The 18,049-nt window shown below is 43.7% G+C and overlaps 1 protein-coding gene across 1 annotated transcript in view; it reads right to left on the bottom strand.

The window, feature by feature from the left end:
* Positions 1-18,049, bottom strand: part of LOC126092250 (uncharacterized) — a 700,330-nt gene that overhangs the window by 89,488 nt on the left and 592,793 nt on the right. The gene's annotated exons all lie outside the window — the stretch shown is intronic.

Here is an 18,049-nt window from a genome sequence, read left to right as displayed (position 1 = left end):
ATGACAAAGTTTTTGATTATTGATTTATTTTGCACTATCGTGGTTTTTTGGGTGATCGGAAAATGTTTTAACTTGAGATTTACATTAACAATATATTTGGCTATAATGTATTAAAATTTCATTAACCTCATACAAATACATCGGAAGCCATATATTTTTAAAGTGAACGTTTCCTTCCGAAGACGCCTAAAATCGCAAAATCCGTACCACAATAAGAAAAAAAAAATATAAAATTGACTGTAAAACGAAAGTGCTGCATATAGCCTTACGCAGAATAAAACAAGGAAAATATTGGTGTATCACATTTTGCGATACGTTTATCGTTTCGCTCGTAATTAAAGCGTAAATTCGAGTGTCCATAATAAAAATCCTATAGTAAGAGGAGTCGTCAGGAACCTAATCTGATCAGTTTAAACAAATAAAAATAAAATAAAAACAAATGATGTATACATAACATAATAATGTAATATACATAGCGGTATTACTATGAAGAACAATATCCAGTAGAGACGAACTCCGATGCAGAAGCACTGAGTCGAGCAGGTCGAGCTGCGAGCTGTATTACTGCGTGAGCTAAGACCGCAGAGACCAGAGTGACACCTGAGTTGCTTTGCTTAACGCTCTGGCTAGAGTCGAGAACGGTGGGGTGAGCGTTCAGCGGGCGAGTTCCGAGGGTGGGGGGAGCGGTGAACGGCCACCAGTCACCCGCTCCGAGACAAATCGTCCATTCCCTTGCGAGCAGGTTGTTGCAAGTAGTTCTTATGTTATCCACTAGGTGGCTCTCTGTCCTGTTGCTCGCATCAACTGCCCAGAGGGCAGGTCGTGCGACTGAAACGATCGCCGACAGAGTGCGATGCGAAGTTAAGCTGCGCCAGACACTGCACACGGCAGACGACGCACAGAGACGGCATGGCATATGTGAAACACAAAATCCAATGGGGGACTGCACAATGCAGGCAGCCAAGGTAGAAGCAGGGCAGAGGCCAGCGCTGGCTGTGTTGTGTGGCGTGCACTGTGCTGTGACCAGCAGAGGCGCTGCTGATATGCTCCGTCTCTCTCTCTCTCTCTCTCTATCTCTCTCTCTCTCTCTCTCTCTCTGCCGTGGGAAACGTTTGGAGCTACCGTTTTTTTTTTCTGAATCACTGATTGTTCACTCCTTTCAAAGATTCAACTCTATGAATCAGTTCAAGAGCGCATCCCCCATCTCTAGCCGGAGGTCAACTCAGAAGTACGACACGCGACGGCACACGTGCCCTTAGCGCTAGGGTTTCACCCGGAACAAGTCCCGCCCATTCACCCCCCTCCACGCCTATCCACGGTGTAAGGCCCTCCCCTAAACAGCCGCCAGTTCCGCAAACTGGAAGCTACAACAAAGTTGTTATCGTCACAGTCCAACACGTGTTATACTGTGATGAAATTCAGTACCGATAAGAAGTTTAAGCTTTTCTGGATAGTAATGTAATACGAATCTGCATTATTAAAGAAATAAAAATATTTATAGAGAATTGAAAGCATCGCCAGCAATAGAAAACAAAAAATAACGTGATGTTATTTAAGGGCAATAAGGAGAAATTTTCGTTAACTAATTCACTTATTATAACACGTTTATTTGAGGGAAACAGCAGAGCAAACATACAATGCGAAAAATATGGTATCGAATCTGTCATGTCGGTAGTAATGCCACGGATGCACTCGAATAACTCTGTTGTCTAGAATCACCGTTATACAGAAATAAGTCAAGGTTGTTTTGTTTATGTAGGCCCTCATAGTAGCTCACGAAAATTAAAGAATATAAGAATGTCATAAAGTAGAAATGCCTAGTGAAAGCAGTAAGATATTTGCATGTATAACATATTTGCATGGGTAATGGGTGAATTTTAACTTGTAAATTCTTCCAATGCCATACCTGCGCGTTATAAACGAGGTTACAAACAATTGTGGCTGTTTCTGTGTGATTAGTGACCTATATGCTGTTGCAAACGTCTCAGGAAAATAATATGTCGTTATTCTTTGTCCTGTCTGTTTTTAACCAAAAGATTTATTAATTTCGTAAATGTCATTCAAACCATTTTTTAAAAATAATAATGTGATGTTTATGTTTGTCACAGAGCAGTTATGGAGGAAATAAATGCTGCAGTGTTTCACGGCTGTAAAACGTCCTTTGTGCTGTGCTAGTTCTTCTCTCACCCCTAAAATTTTTCAGCAAAACTATTCAGTGAATAGCACGCAAAATCAGCTTGGATCGATCTAGCAACAACAAAGTAATTTTGATGCCCTCTGGAAGTATAGTGAACATTGGTGCTTGTTTCACATATACTGTCTGAGTTCTGAAACTTAAGTGTCACGTATACTGTGGTTCCTCTTTCTCCAAGCAAATTATTCTTTGAGGGCAGGTTTCTCCTGTTGTAGCTTTGGGTGCTTTTTCTCACATAGAAGCGTGTTTCTTCATAGGCTATTCATCTGGATACTGAGTTCTCGTATTTAAAGAATTCGGTGATAAATTGTTTTCTCTTATGTTTGCTGTGGAAGTACCTGGCACAGCTGAGGCCAATTGTGCACGTTTTTCGTAACGTGTCTTTTAACTACCTGGCAAAATTTAAGACCTGGCAAGACATTAATTTAACATTCACTCCGAGTGCAGCCGATCGCGGTAAGCCACGTGGGTCAACTGAAACGATGCCCAGGCGCGGAACAAAGACCGGGGAAACCGGGGGTGAGTGGGCGGGACTTGTTCCGGGTGAAATCCTAGCGCTAACGATTCCGCGACGGCACAGACCACGTCCAGTGCGCGCGAATGCCGGACATTTGCCACGCCGGACATTTGCCACACTTGCCCCTTCGCCAGGTAGCTTCATCTACATCTACATCTACATGATTACTGTGCAATTCACATTTAAGTGCTTGGCAGAGAGTCTGCAGCTCGTGGTCGTGCGGTAGCGTTCTCGCTTCCCGCGCCCGGGTTCCCGGGTTCGATTCCCGGCGGGGTCAGGGATTTTCTCTGCCTCGTGATGACTGGTTGTTGTGTGACGTCCTTAGGTTAGTTAGGTTTAAGTAGTTCTAGGGGACTGATGACCATAGATGTTAAGTCCCATAGTGCTCAGAGCCATTTGAACCATTTTCGAAGCTTGGCAGAGGGTTCATCGAACCACAATCATACTATCTCTCTACCATTCCACTACCGAACAGTGCGCGGGAAAAACGAACACCTAAACCTTTCTGTTCGAGCTCTGATTTCTCTTATTTTATTTTGATGATCATTCCTACCTATGTAGGTTGGGCTCAACAAAATATTTTCGCATTCGGAAGAGAAAGTTGGTGACTGAAATTTCGTAAATACAGGGTGGCGCCGGGAAAAGGGAAATTTCGAAATAACGTCATTTCCATGAATAAATTCCTAAAACTAGTAATTTATTAACGAAAGTGAATGTATTCAGTATGCTATTACTCAGTATGTCTTTATAATCAAAATGTCCAAAAGTGTCTCTTTACTTTTTAAAGATGACATCGCAAAGATGTGCTCCCATTCGGCGTTTACACTCTAACAGCCTGTTATGAAAACTCTGGAATGCGCGATGTACAAAATCTTGGGGAACGGCAGTGATTTCGTTTTCAATGTTCTCCTTCAGTTCCTGGATTATTGCAGGACGTGTGCTGTACACCTTGCTTTTGAAGATATCGCCACAAGAAGAAGTCGCACACAATAAGATCAGGGGATCTCGCAGGCCGTGCAATGTCACCGTTACGTGAAATAATGCGTCTTCCAAACAATTGACGAACTGCTGCCATCGATTGTCGAGCAGTGTGTGTGACGTGGCACCGTCCTGCTGAAACCACATGTTTTCGACGTTAAGATTAAACCCTTACAGTCTCGGTGTAAAGAATGTTTGAAGCATTTCAACATATAGAGCGGATGTTACTGTCACTGCACTACCATCCTCACGTTCAAAAAAATAAGGGCCGATAACACCATGACATGATACAGCACACCATATTGTGACCTTGGCGCTATGTAGTGGTCACTGGTGAAACTCACAAGGATTGTCCTGTGCCCAATAACGAAAATTCTGTTTGTTCACGAATCCGTTCAGGTGGAAATGGGCTTCGTCTGATATCCATAAGTTACCAAGGAAATTCGCGTCCTCATTGATTTTAGCCAATATCTGGCTACTAAACGCCATACGTGACGCTGGGTCTCGTTCAGGTAAGTGTTGCACAATCTGCAACTTATAAGGATGGAAGTCTAATTCGTGCAGTATTCTTTGTAAGCTTCGTCGCTTAATCCCTAGCGAAGATGCATGCTGTCGAACGGAGCGGCGAGGACTTCTCTCGATTGCAGCTCTAGCAGCTGCAATGTTCTCTGGGGTACGTACCGTTGGAATGCCATCTGGAGGTTTCTTTTTCAAGGCAGATCCTGTTTCTTCAAAATTACGCACCCACGTTGTAATCACATGCGCAGATGGGACACGTTCATGACGTCCAAGCTGGTAACGCTGTCGAAATGTTCTCTGCGCGGCAGTCGCACTATCACCATGTTTGTAAAGCGCTCTCACAGCTACTGCACGTTCCGCACCAGTCCAATTCTCCATGATTACTAAATGGCAATGCGTTCACATCGATTGTGCAAAATTTCGAACATCTGCCGGCGCTACAGTGCTGCCAACTGTAACGTTCAATATTTCCGGTTCCCTGCGCCACCCTGTAGATCTCGCCGCGACGAAAAACGTCTTTGCTTTAATGACTTCCATCCCAACTCGCGTATCATATCTGCCACACTCTCTCCCCTATTACGTGATAATACAAAACGAGCTGCCCTTTTTTGCACCCTTTCGATGTCCTCCGTCAGTCCCACCTGGTAAGGATCCCACACCGCGTAGCAATATTCAAACAGAGGACGAACGAGTGTAGTGTAAGCTGTCTCTTTAGTGGACTTGTTGCATCTTCTAAGTGTCCTGCCAATGAAACGCAGCTTTTGGCTCGCCTTCCCCACAATATTATCTATGTGGTCTTTCCAACTGAAGTTGTTCGTAATTTTAACACACAGGTACTTAGTTGAATTGACAGCCTTGAGAATTGTACTATTTATCGAGTAATCGAATTCCAACGGATTTCTTTTGGCACTCGTGTGGATCACCTCACACTTTTCGTTATTTAGCGTCAACTGCCACCTGCCACACCATACAGCAATCTTTTCTAAATCGCTTTGCAACTGATACTGCTCTTCGGATGGCCTTACTAGACGGTAAATTACAGCATCATCTGCGAACAACCTAAGAGAACTGCTCAGATTGTCACCCAGGTCGTTCATATAGATCAGGAACAGCAGAGGTCCCAGACGCTTCCCTGGGGAACACCTGATATCACTTCAGTTTTACTCGATGATTTGCCGTCTATTACTACAAACTGCGACCTTCCTGACAGGAAATCACGAATCCAGTCGCACAACTGAGACGATACCCCATAGGCCCGCAGCTTGATTAGAAGTCGCTTGTGAGGAACGGTGTCAAAAGCTTTCCGGAAATCTAGAAATACGGAATCAACTTGAGATCCCCTGTCGATAGCGGCCATTACTTCGTGCGAATAAAGAGCTAGCTGCGTTGCACAAGAACGATGTTTTCTGAAACCGTGCTGATTACGTATCAATAGATCGTTCCCTTCAAGGTGATTCATAATGTTTGAATACAGTATATGCTCCAAAACCCTACTGCAAACCGACGTCAATGATATAGGTCTGTAGTTCGATGGATTTACTCCTCCTCCCCGTCTTAAACACTGGTGCGACCTGCGTAATTTTCCAATCTGTAGGTACAGATCTATCGGTGAGCGAGCGGTTGTGTATGATTGCTAAGTAGGGAGCTATTGTATCAGCGTAATCTGAAAGTAACCTAATCGGTATAGAATCTGGACCTGAAGACTTGCCCGTATCAAGCGATTTGAGTTGCTTCGCAACCCCTAAGATATCTACTTGTAAGAAAGCTTGAGTAGCTTGAGTAGCGATCCCTCAGGTAAGGGACGCCCTTCCTCGTACTACTTCTGTCCGCTTTCAAACCACAGTCTCAACATCTTACTCGATACTACCAGTACGTAAGGGACCTTCTTCTTCGACATCTTGGCCAAATACAGAGCTTCTTTTCCGAAATCGAAATATTTATAACTTTTGGGAAACGAAAGCAATACCGACGATTATGTCAGTATGTAATTAGTTCTGCCAAGTATAAATATAGATGCCTCTGTCTGTACGGTAGGTTCCTTTCACGCTTAGTGATTGCGATAGAAACAGTCCATCACCATGGGAGCAACAAGAAAGGAACGATGTAAAGAGAATTTCTTTTTGATCACTGCACTTGTGCCTACTTTAATTACTACAACTGCATGCCCAAAAGACAATAAGGAAATAAGAAATGGGTATGTGAATATTCGAAAAGAAGAACGACATACTCCGTATTAATTTACTCTGTAAAATGCGATATCCCTTGCGGCGAAACATTAGTTAATAGAGTGTAGCGATACAATGTTCAAAACATGACTGAAAATACGTTCACTAAATAGAGATAAGAACATCTATGATTGACATGTCATCTAAAGTCGACGTACAATTTTAAAATGTTAGGAATAAGGAAATGAAGTAATACAGAATGCTATGCTTGTAACGTACGTTGTTGTTCTACATTGTATAGCTCTGGTATTTGCAGGGTCACAGAGAAAGCGTCCTAGGTTTTGGAAGGAAAAGCCGTAATTGTAATGATATGCACTACAACAGAAACAAGAAGCACAACTTAAGGAAAAATAACGTAATGTGTGTTCCAGCTCACAAGGGACATTGAAGCAGATAGTTCCTGTGACTTAGTATGGGCAGAGGTTATATTCGACAACCGGAATAAATTAATAACTGGCTCCTTTTACCGAACCCCGGTCTCAGATGAAACAGGTGCCGAACAGTTCACAGAAAACTTGAGTCTCATCACAAATAGGTACGCGTTGACAAAAATACATTTTCAGACCGTATTGTAGATAGGAAACAACTTCCGTAATTGTTCTAAATGCTTTTTTAAAATTATTTTGAACAATTAGTTCACGAAGCCATTCAAATTGTAAATGGTTACGAAAACACACTTGGCCTCTTAGCCACAAATAATCCCGAGCATCACGACGGATACAGGGATTAGTGAACACACTGTCGAGCGAGGCTCAATTCTGTAACAAAGAAATCCACCAAAAGTAAACGCGAAATATATCTATTTATAAAAGCAACTAAAAATTCTGTTGACGTCTTTCTAAGAGACAGTCTCCAATCCATCCAAACTATGTAAGTGAAGATCATATGTGGCTTAAGTTCAAAGAAATAGTATCAACAGCACTCGAGAGATTCATACCAAATAAATTAATAAGAGACGGATCTGATCCCCTATGGTACACAAAACACGACAGAAAGCTGCTGCAGGAACCCCGAAAACGGCAAGTATAATTTAGAGGAACGCAAAATCTCCAAGATTGGCGAAGTTTAACCGAGGCTCGAAATTTGGTGCGGATTTCAATGCGAGATGCATTTAATAGTTTCCACAACGAAACTCTCTCTAGAAATGTGGCGGAAAATCAAAAGAGATTCTGGTTCTATGTTAAGTAAACCAGCGGAAAGGCTGAGCAAGCGATGAGGAGGAGGAGGAGGAGCAGGGGGAGACTAGGGACCCAACCCTTCGGAGCAGGTAAAATCGTGGCAAGTGTCCGGCGTGGCAAATGTCCGCACACCGTGTGCGCACTCGTTCTCGATCCATACTGGAGGACGTAGCCAAGAGGCGGAATTGGTTGTCACATGAGCAGGAATTGCGGGAGGGGGCAGTGACCTTCTCAGTCACGCAGTGCAGACACAAGACAAATGGGATTTAGGCCTTTTGCTCCCTGTTGTGACAAAGGAAAACCTGTCCAGATCGCAACAAATGATTTGTTCTCAGTTAATATCGGTTTCGCTGTCTTAAGCTTACTGCAATTTAACTGACGAGAATTTTACAGCAGACGCGTTTCACTTTTACTTATTCTGCGAATTGGGTACCAATCTTCGTACATTTTTGGTTGTTTTAGATGAAAGACAACATTTTGTTTATAAAGTTGGTGTACAAATCACTTACGGTGTTTCTGACTCTTGTTTACAAACACTGCTTTTTCCTTCTTTGTTAGCAGAGGCTGATGTCGGAAGACTTCGTCTCACGCACTTGGCAGTTTTTGCCTTTGCACTCGGTCTTGCGCTGCATTTGTGTTATTTACACTTCTCGCTTTCGGAAATCGAACTGAAGTTATGTGTGTTCTCACTCAGCACAGCATTACACTGTTTATGTCTGTTCGTTTGTTTTCGTGTAGGTTGTGAGCGTTGCGAACCTGTGAAACTACATTTACGAGGGTAATCCCAAAAGTAACGTCTCCTATTTTTTATAAGTTTGTGTGTTTTTTTTTGGGGGGGGGGAGGGATGGTGATTATTGAACAGTATTACACTGTTTATGTCTGTTCGTTTGTTTTCGTGTAGGTTCTGAGCGTTTGTGTGGCAGTTGGTCACACTGTTATGAAGAGTGCTTCACGCGCTGTGTGTAAACACGCGCACGCCGCGCTGAGGCGCTCAGTCTTGGCTTGGCAGCCGTTGAGAATGGAGCTCGCGTTGGATGTTACCGCCAAGTGCGAATTGGTCGCAGTTATTCGGTTTTTGAACGCAAAGGGCACTGCGCCGATTGAAATCCATCGCCATTCACGGAAGTGTATGGTGAGTCGTGCATGGATGTCAAAAATGTTCGTAAGGTGGTGTAGAGAGTTTGCAGCTGGTCGGACCGAAATTCACGACGAACAAAGGGGCGGGAGACCGTCAATTTCTGAGGAGACAGTGTTGAAGGTTGAGCAAAGCGTGCGTGAAGATCGGCGGATCACACTGGATGATCTCTGCACGTTGGTTCCTGAGGTTTCCCGAAGCACCGCTCACAGAATTTTAACGGAAACATTGAACTACCGGAAGGTGTGCGCAAGGTGGGTGCCACGCATGCTGACTGAGATCCACATGCGGTAGCGAGTTGATCATTCCCGCGCATTTCTTCACCGCCTTGCAGCCGAACAAGACAACTTTCTGTACTCAGCTGTCACGAGTGACGTAACCTGGGCATACCACTTTACACCTGAGACCAAGCAACAATCACGCCAGTTCATTACCTTCTGAACAGCATGGCGGCGAGCTGGTATGACATGGGCATACAAAAACTGCCACAGTGTCTACAAAAATGCATCGACAGGAATGGTGATTATGTCGAAAAATAGCTAAATGTTCAAGCTGTAAACTGATGTAAACCATTGTAGAAATAAACAGGTCCATGTTCCTATAAAAAAATAGGAAACCTTACTTTTGGGATTACCCTTGAATTTAAAATTAGTGTGTGTCTGTGCGTTTAGGGAGAGAGGGGAGAGAGAGATAGAGACAGAGAGAGAGGGAGAGGGAGAGGGAGAGAGAGAAAGAGAGAGATATTAGACGGTGGGTGAGAGTACAGGATGAATATGTATATAATTTGTGTATGAGTGTCAGTTAGTGAAATTTAGTGAAAATGTCTTGTACGTTCAGCGGTGATGTGAGAAGACATGGAGTTGGTTGACTGCGAGTTGTGATTCGATTTTTTTGGGGGGGGGGGGGCGGGGGGTGAATGTTTATTATAGAACAGTATTAGACTGTTTATGTCTGTTCGTTTGTTTTAGTGTAGGTTCTGAGCGTTGCCAACCTGTGAAACACCTTTTTCTTTAAATTAATATGTGTGTTTGTGTGCTTACGGGTTTAGGGAGAGAGAGAGCGAGATAAGTAGATAGATAGATAGAGAGAGAGAGATTAGAAGGTGGGTGAGAGTACAGGGTGAATATGTTTATGATGTGTGTGTATGAGTGTGAGTTAATGTAATTTAGTGAAAATGTCTTGTATGTTCAGCGGAGATGTGAGAGGATATAGCGGTGGGGGTGGTTGTCTGCGAGTAGTGGTTCGGTTTTTATTTGGAGGGGGATGGTGTTTATAGGAAAGAAACTAGAAGGAGATGGTAATGGTAAATGGAGCCTGTGGTTATAGGTATATATTTAATGTTATATTAAGTTGTCAGTTGAAAGAGTGTGTGGTTTTCCAGGTTGGTCTGATAGTTTATGAGTTGTTTCTTTTCTGATGTGGCACCTTTCTTATAACATAGGAAGGTATTTTTTGTTTTCTGTTCTTACGATTTCCATGTCTGTGTGTCTGGTGGTAATTTTATGTTGGTTTTGGTGTAAACGTTCTGCAAAAATTGAATGATTTGTCCTATACTTCCATAGCCTTACATGCTCTTTCCATCTGGTATCAAATGTTCTGTAGTCACCTACGTATCTTTCATCATACGTATTGTATTTCAAGAGAAACCAATAATAACCGATTTTAACAGCTGCTGCGGTACATGGCCACGCAAAGAATCATATTATTTTTTAGTTGTAGTACCTGCCGCATAGCTGTGCACGTGGAAGTACCCACTTTCGGGACGAGGGAAGGTACGCCAGTCCCAGTTCGAATCCGGCCGGTGGACTACCGTTGAGAGTCGGCGAGCCCGCCAGACCGGATGCGGTTTTCAGGCCGTTTCCCACATCCCACATCTCGTTTCAAATTGTATCGGGCATATGGACGTGTACCGGTGTGGAGACAACCTCAGGAATCCATGGATCCTGCATGCCAGCAGGGTATTGTTCAAGTTGGCGGAGGCTCTGTAATTGTGTGGGGCGAGTGCAGTTGGAGGGATATGGGACACCTGATACGTCTAGATACGACACTGAGAGGTGGCACGTACGTAACCATCTTGTCCGATCACCTGCATCCATTCATGTCCACTGTGTGTTCCGACGGACTTGGACAATTCCAGCAGGATAATGCGACACCCGACACGTCCAGAATTGCTACAGAGTGGCTCCAGGAACACACTTCTGAGTTTAAACACTTCCACTGGCCACCAAAATCCCCAGACATGAACATTATTGAGCATATATTAAGATGGTACCTGTTCTTTCGGACATGTCCGGAAGAACAGATTCCATCGGTGACCATGCAGCTCGTTAGAATGAAATTACACTGAAATGAACACCCTTAGCTGCTTACAGGCGTTGACATACGTCAACGGGGACAGATGAAAATGTGTGCCCCGACTGGGACTCGAACCCGGGATCTCCTGCTTACATGGCAGACGCTCTATCCATCTGAGCCACCGAGGACACAGAGGATAGTGCGACTGCAGGGATTTATCTCTGGCACGCCTCCCGCGAAACCCACATTCTCAACGTATTGTCCCGCACTACATTCGTAGTGCCCCTGCCCATTATACTCATTACTCGCGGCGCGTTGCCGATTCCCGTAAGAGTTCGAGCACTGTCTGTGCATTCGCACAGAAGAAGAAGTTGGTCAAGTGGCCGGTGAGCCTTAACTATATATTTACTAAGATGGTATCTGTTCTTTCGGACATGTCCGTATGTCAACGCCTGTAAGCAGCTAAGGGTGTTCATTTCAGTGTAATTATTTAGCATATATGGGGTGCCTTGCAACGTGTCGCTCAGAAGAGATCTCCACTTTCTAGTACTCTTACGGATTTATGGACAGTCTTGCAGGATTCATGGCGTCAGTTTCCTCCAGCTCTACTTCAGACATTAGTCGAGTCCATGCCACGTCGTGTTGAGGCACTTCTGCGTGCTCGCGGGGGCCCTACACGATATTAGGCAGGTGTACCAGTTTCTTTGGCTCCTCAGTGTATAAATTTAATAAAGTATTCTGGTCTACTGTACGTCATACGCGCAAGAAGTTGAGTTTCAATATTTACTCCTTCCTGGCTAGTAGTGCGTTGTTGATATATACGGTAAGTAAACGCCATAAGAACCATACATATTATCAAAATGAATAGATGTGTGTGTGTGTGTGTGTGTGTGTGTGTGTGTGTGTGTGTGCGTGTGCGCGTGGCCCGTGTGTGTGTATCTCGTCCTAAATCACTGGATCGGTTTCAAGTGAACGTGATATACGCGTACCTTATATTATCAGGTGGCAATAGCTGTTGGGGTAAGAACCACGTATGAAAGGGGTGAGGGTGCAGTTGGAAAAGAAGCGTGCCCGTGGCTCGCGAATACCCAGAATTTATTCACGCAGTATTTGAGAATGAGAGCACTTAGTGACTTGTAACGAACTATACACTTATTTCCAAACGTTTCAGAAATTTTTTCTCGGTGACAACCCATAGAAAATGATGAAAGGAAAAATTTTTACCGCTTGTTACTTTTTCACTGTTTATGGAGTAAAATATCTCATGAGGCATGACGTTATAATTTATTACTTCTTAACGACTAACGGTAAATAAATACCTGGCCAACGCCAGGCTTCTGACCTAGTATTTTAAAAAAACTCAGGGCAGATCAATGGCAAAAAAGAACGTAACAAATGATACAACATGTGAAAGACAAACACTCAAATATTTTTTACACTGTTTATAAATGTTCTGTGTTCCCACCCTTCGTGACAAGACACGTATCTAATCGGTAGTCCAATTCCGCCCATATCTGGCCCAGGATATCGGGAGTGACTGTAAGAACATCACCTCCCATAATGTCTGTTCTGACACTTTTGCTCGGCTCGAATGTTTTCCATCGCACAGACAACTATCCTCCTACTTCTCTATGCTGTTGTAAATCGACGGTGTCTTGCGAAACTTGTCGTGGAAAGCTCTTTGCACACTCACTATCATTTGTCAGTGGGTAAATTATAGCACACAAGTTGCTCTCTGTGCCTAGTCGACAGCTACAACCGGCGCCAGAGCGAGGTTTCGAAGTGGTTAGTACACTGGACTCATTCGGGAGGACGATGGTTCAAATCCGCGTCCGGGTCATCCAGATTTAAATTTCCTGTGATTTTCCTAAGGCAAATGCCGGGATCTTTTCTTTCAAAGACCATGGCCGATTTGTCTCCTTGATTCAATCTGAGATTGTGCTCCGTCTCGAACGACTTCGATGTCGACAGGACGTTACACCTGCTGTGTGTGTGTTTTTCCAAACTTGCTGGCACCACTTTACGAAACAGAGTTCCTCTTCCACGTATTGTGGCATTTGTTACGTTACACTCATTACAAATGGGGAAAAAGACCAACTCCCAACTGTGACTGCGGAGCCAGCGGGCAGGCCGTCCACCAAATCGCCCAAGAGTGTGACAGAAGAGCATACAGTGGCAAGTTCAGACATTTTCTGATGGCGTCAGACGCCGCAAAAGACTCTATACATAATCTTGATGTTTGTATTTAATTGTATTAACCATATAAAAAATGGTTCAAATGGCTCTGAGCACTATGCGACTTAACTTCCGAGCTCATCAGTCGCCTAGAACTTAGAACTACTTAAATCTATCTAACCTAAGAACATCACACACATCCGTGCCCGAGGCAGGATTCGAACTTGCGATCGTAGCGGACGCTCGGTTCCAGACTGTAGCGCCTAGAACCGCACGGCCACTCCGGCCGGCTTAACCATATATAATCTTGATGTTTGTATTTAATTGTATTGCGCATTATCTGTATGTTTCATACTTCTTATACAGCATAGTTTATTGTGTTTTTTATGCATATATTTGTTTAAACATTTGTAGGAAGCATAAAATGATGTGCATTGCCAAAAGCTAAATAAATAAATAAATGTTATGTTTAGCAGCTTACCTATACCGATTTTTTAAAATGTTTCATGGACTTTATAATTACCCTGTATTAAAACATTTTACGTATTTTATTGTTATTACATTTCTAGAAACCTGCGCCGCATTAAAAGGGGGAAGGAGTGAAGGTAAATTACATTTCAATTAATAATTGGCAACTAGTGCTGTACAGTCGCAATAAAGTCATGAGATGTTCAATTGACTCTTTTATTAGAACGTGTTACGCGTTAAGGGATTACACCCATCTTCAGACATACAAACTTCAACTCCTTCCTACGCTTCAAGACTGCTTGTGTCGCAGTTACAGTCATATGTTATTGGACACTTTTTTTGAGTTGTCAAGGCTGCACGCCTGGTTGGTTAGGAAGGAGTTGAAGTTTGTGATGTCTGAAGATGGATGTGATTCCGAAACGCGTAACACGTTCTAATAAAAGAGTCAATTGAACATCTCATGACTTTATTGCGATTGGACAGCATTGGTTGGCAATTATTAACATAAAAATGATCGCAGGCCTCAGAAGGGATTTTATGTCCTGTATATCAAATTACATTCCAATGGGAGGGGGGGAAATCACAATGATCCCAAACCCAAGTACCTATCTGTTGATTCGTTCCGATTCATCAGATTGACTTCGCGGGAGATGCACGGCGGAATGAGAAATGAATTACGAGTGTAGGAGGACTGCTGGAAACCGGAATGACGAAATCGACAGTAACAGCTGTCTTCTAACTTGTCGAGTCGCCTCTTCTACATCTACATCTACATTTATACTCCGCAAGCCACCCAACGGTGTGTGGCGGAGGGCACTTTACGTGCCACTGTCATTACCTCCCTTTCCTGTTCCAGTCGCGTATGGTTCGCGGGAAGAACGACTGTCTGAAAGCCTCTGTGCGCGCTCTAATCTCTCTAATTTTACATTCGTGATCTCCTCGGGAGGTATAAGTAGGGGGAAGCAATATATTCGATACCTCATCCAGAAACGCACCCTCTCGAAACCTGGCGAGCAAGCTACACCGCGATGCAGAGCGCCTCTCTTGCAGAGTCTGCCACTTGAGTTTGTTAAACATCTCCGTAACGCTATCACGGTTACCAAATAACCCTGTGACGAAACGCGCCGCTCTTGTTTGGATCTTCTCTATCTCCTCCGTCAACCCGATCTGGTACGGATCCCACACTGGTGAGCAATACTCAAGTATAGGTAGAACGAGTGTTTTGTAAGCCAACTCCTTCGTTGATGAACTACATTTTCTAAGGACTCTCCCAATGAATCTCAACCTGGTACCCGCCTTACCAACAATTAATTTTATATGATCATTCCACTTCAAATCGTTCCGCACGCATACTCCCAGATATTTTACAGAAGTAACTGCTACCAGTGTTTGTTCCGCTATCATATAATCATACAATAAAGGATACTTCTTTCTATGTATTCACAATATATTACATTTGTCTTTGTTAAGGGTCAGTTGCCACTCACTGCACCAAGTGCCTATCCGCTGCAGATCTTCCTGCATTTCGCTACAATTTTCTAATGCTGCAACTTCTCTGTATACTACAGCATCATCCGCGAAAAGCCGCATGGAACTTCCGACACTATCTACTAGGTCATTTATATATATTGTGAAAAGCAATGGTCCCATAACACTCCCCTGTGGCACGCCAGAGGTTACTTTAACGTCTGTAGACGTCTCTCCGTTGATAACAACATGCTGTGTTCTGTTTGCTAAAAACTCTTCAATCCAGCCACACAGCTGGTCTGATATTCCGTAGGCTCTTACTTTGTTTATCAGGCGACAGTGCGGAACTGTATCGAACGCCTTCCGGAAGTCAAGAAAAATAGCATCTACCTGGGAGCCTGTATCTAATATTTTCTGGGTCTCATGAACAAATAAAGCGAGTTGGGTCTCACACGATCGCTGTTTCCAGAATCCATGTTGATTCCTACATAGTAGATTCTGAGTTCCCAAAAACGACATGATACTCGAGCAAAAAACATATTCTAAAATTGTACAACAGATCGACGTCAGAGATATAGGTCTATAGTTTTGCGCATCTGCTCGACGACCCTTCTTGAAGACTGGGACTACCCGTGCTCTTTTCCAATCATTTGGAACCTTCCGTTCCTCTAGAGACTTGCGGTACACGGCTGTTAGAAGGGGGGCAAGTTCTTTCGCGTACTCTGTGTAGAATCGAATTGGTCCAGTGGACTTTCCTCTGTTGAGTGATTCCAGTTGCTTTTCTATTCCTTGGACACTTATTTCGATGTCAGCCATTTTTTCGTTTGTGCGAGGATTTAGATAAGGAACTGCAGTGCGGTCTTCCTCTGTGAAACAGCTTTGGAAAAAGGTGTTTAGTATTTCAGCTTTACGCGTGTCATCCTCTGTTTCAATGCCTTCATCATCCCGGAGTGTCTGGATATGCTGTTTCGAGCCACTTACTGATTTAACGTAAGACCAGAACTTCCTAGGATTTTCTGTCAAGTCGGTACCTAGTATTTTACTTTCGAATTCACTGAACGCTTCACGCATAGCCCTCCTTACGCTAACTTTGACATCGTTTAGCTTCTGTTTGTCTGAGAGGTTTTGGCTGCGTTTAAACTTGGAGTGAAGCTCTCTTTGCTTTCGCATTGTTAGGCAATGCGAATATGGGATGCATGTGACGCAGGGGACGGCAGCGCACTGCCTCCTTTTGTGACACACACACACACACACACACACACACACACATATATATATACAGAGGTTGCTCTCTACACAACAGAGCGAGCTGAGGTGCAGGCAGGGCAGAAAAATACCGCACCTGATTCCACGTGAAACGTGACAGGTTGGGAAAGTATGCGATTTTATTTCAGTGGAGTTGCAGGATGAGACACAAGGTAGCAGTGAGTCCACTACCCGTTCTCGGATCTGAAGGGGCTACGACGTGCTCGGAGCGCAACACGGCGATCCTCCCTGCTGGCAGTCAGGAGTGGTCGGCTGCCCCCTTGATGACGTGTAGGCCTGCCCTCACGCCCACATGCAGTCTGACATCTGAATGCTGGATACTGCACGGTTCGACCAGCCAGCCAAATGGAGACCCATTATGAGGCCCGTTTCAAACTCTGCCAGGTGCTGATAACGCTGCCTCACACGAGTAGGCGGCATCTCCGTATCCTTTACAGTGATCACTCAACAACGTCTGGCGCCGTTCACGCTGCTTATGTTCCCTACTACGTCTGGTAACAAAACTAAACTGCCGTTCTATGTGTCAAAGAGAATTGCAACTCTGCTCATTTACACTTGGCGTATACGCGTACGAAAAGCCGTTGACATCTGACTTTATTTCTCAGGCAATGGATCTGAAGACGTTTCTCAAACTGAAGCATCTCTTCTGTGTATTAAGAACATTCCAGCCGAACACTCAGAAACTCCTCGGTCTTACGACGCTACAATTCCTTGATACTCTATAGAAGGCAGCTATTCACCCTTGACACTTCTTAACAGCCCTATTGCCGTGTTATCATGTTCAGCAGCTGACCTTTATGGTTAAACCATGAACATGTCAACAGTTTTCCTAGTTACTTTTCGAAAGCTACTTCAGTAATTTGCTTTTATTTCTAGTTCCTACGTATGAGAATACCAAAATTTACACTCGAGTCATTATTGTAAAAGGTTTATCTCAAGTATACCGCCGGTTTTTCTTCAATGTTAACTGACATGTGGGTGTAACAACATTGAGAAAAAGACAGGTTTTCGCACAAGCTCACGAAGTTCGTGGAACTGACTACGATTTAAACAGAAGTTTTAATCGGCTGAAAAGGCAAACTTGAAAGCTATTTCACCGAGAGATTCTCTCTTACGCATGCATCCGCTTTTTCGTTCTGAAGAGCCATATAAGTTTATTTATTTCCTATTAAAATCCGTTTCTTAACTGCTGTTGCTGTGGTCTTCAGTTCAGAGACTGGTTTGATGCAGCTCTCCATGCTACTCTATCTGGTGCTACCCTCTGAGTAACCACTGCAACCTACATCCCTCTGAATCTGCTTAGTGTATTCATCTCTTGGTCTCCCTCTACGATTTTTAGCCCCCACGCTTCCCGCCACTACTAAATTTGTGATACCTTGATGCCTCAGAAAGTGTCCTACCAACCGTCCCCTTCTTTTAATCAGATTGTACCACAAATTTCTCTTCTTCTCAATTCTATTCAGTACCTCCTCATTAATTCTGTGATCTACCCATCTTCTGTAGAAAGCGTCTCTTTTTGTCTGTGCTCTTTATCGTCCGTGTTTCACACCCATTTAAATACTTTCAGAAATGACTTCCTGACACTTTAATCTGTGTTCGATGTTAATAAATTTCTCTTCTCCAGAAACGCT

Source organism: Schistocerca cancellata, chromosome 7 (genome assembly GCF_023864275.1).
Source record: "Schistocerca cancellata isolate TAMUIC-IGC-003103 chromosome 7, iqSchCanc2.1, whole genome shotgun sequence".
Classification (NCBI taxonomy): Eukaryota; Metazoa; Arthropoda; class Insecta; order Orthoptera; family Acrididae; genus Schistocerca; species Schistocerca cancellata.
Note: the sequence above shows the minus strand (reverse complement) of the source record. Positions and strands in the feature narration are given on the sequence as shown.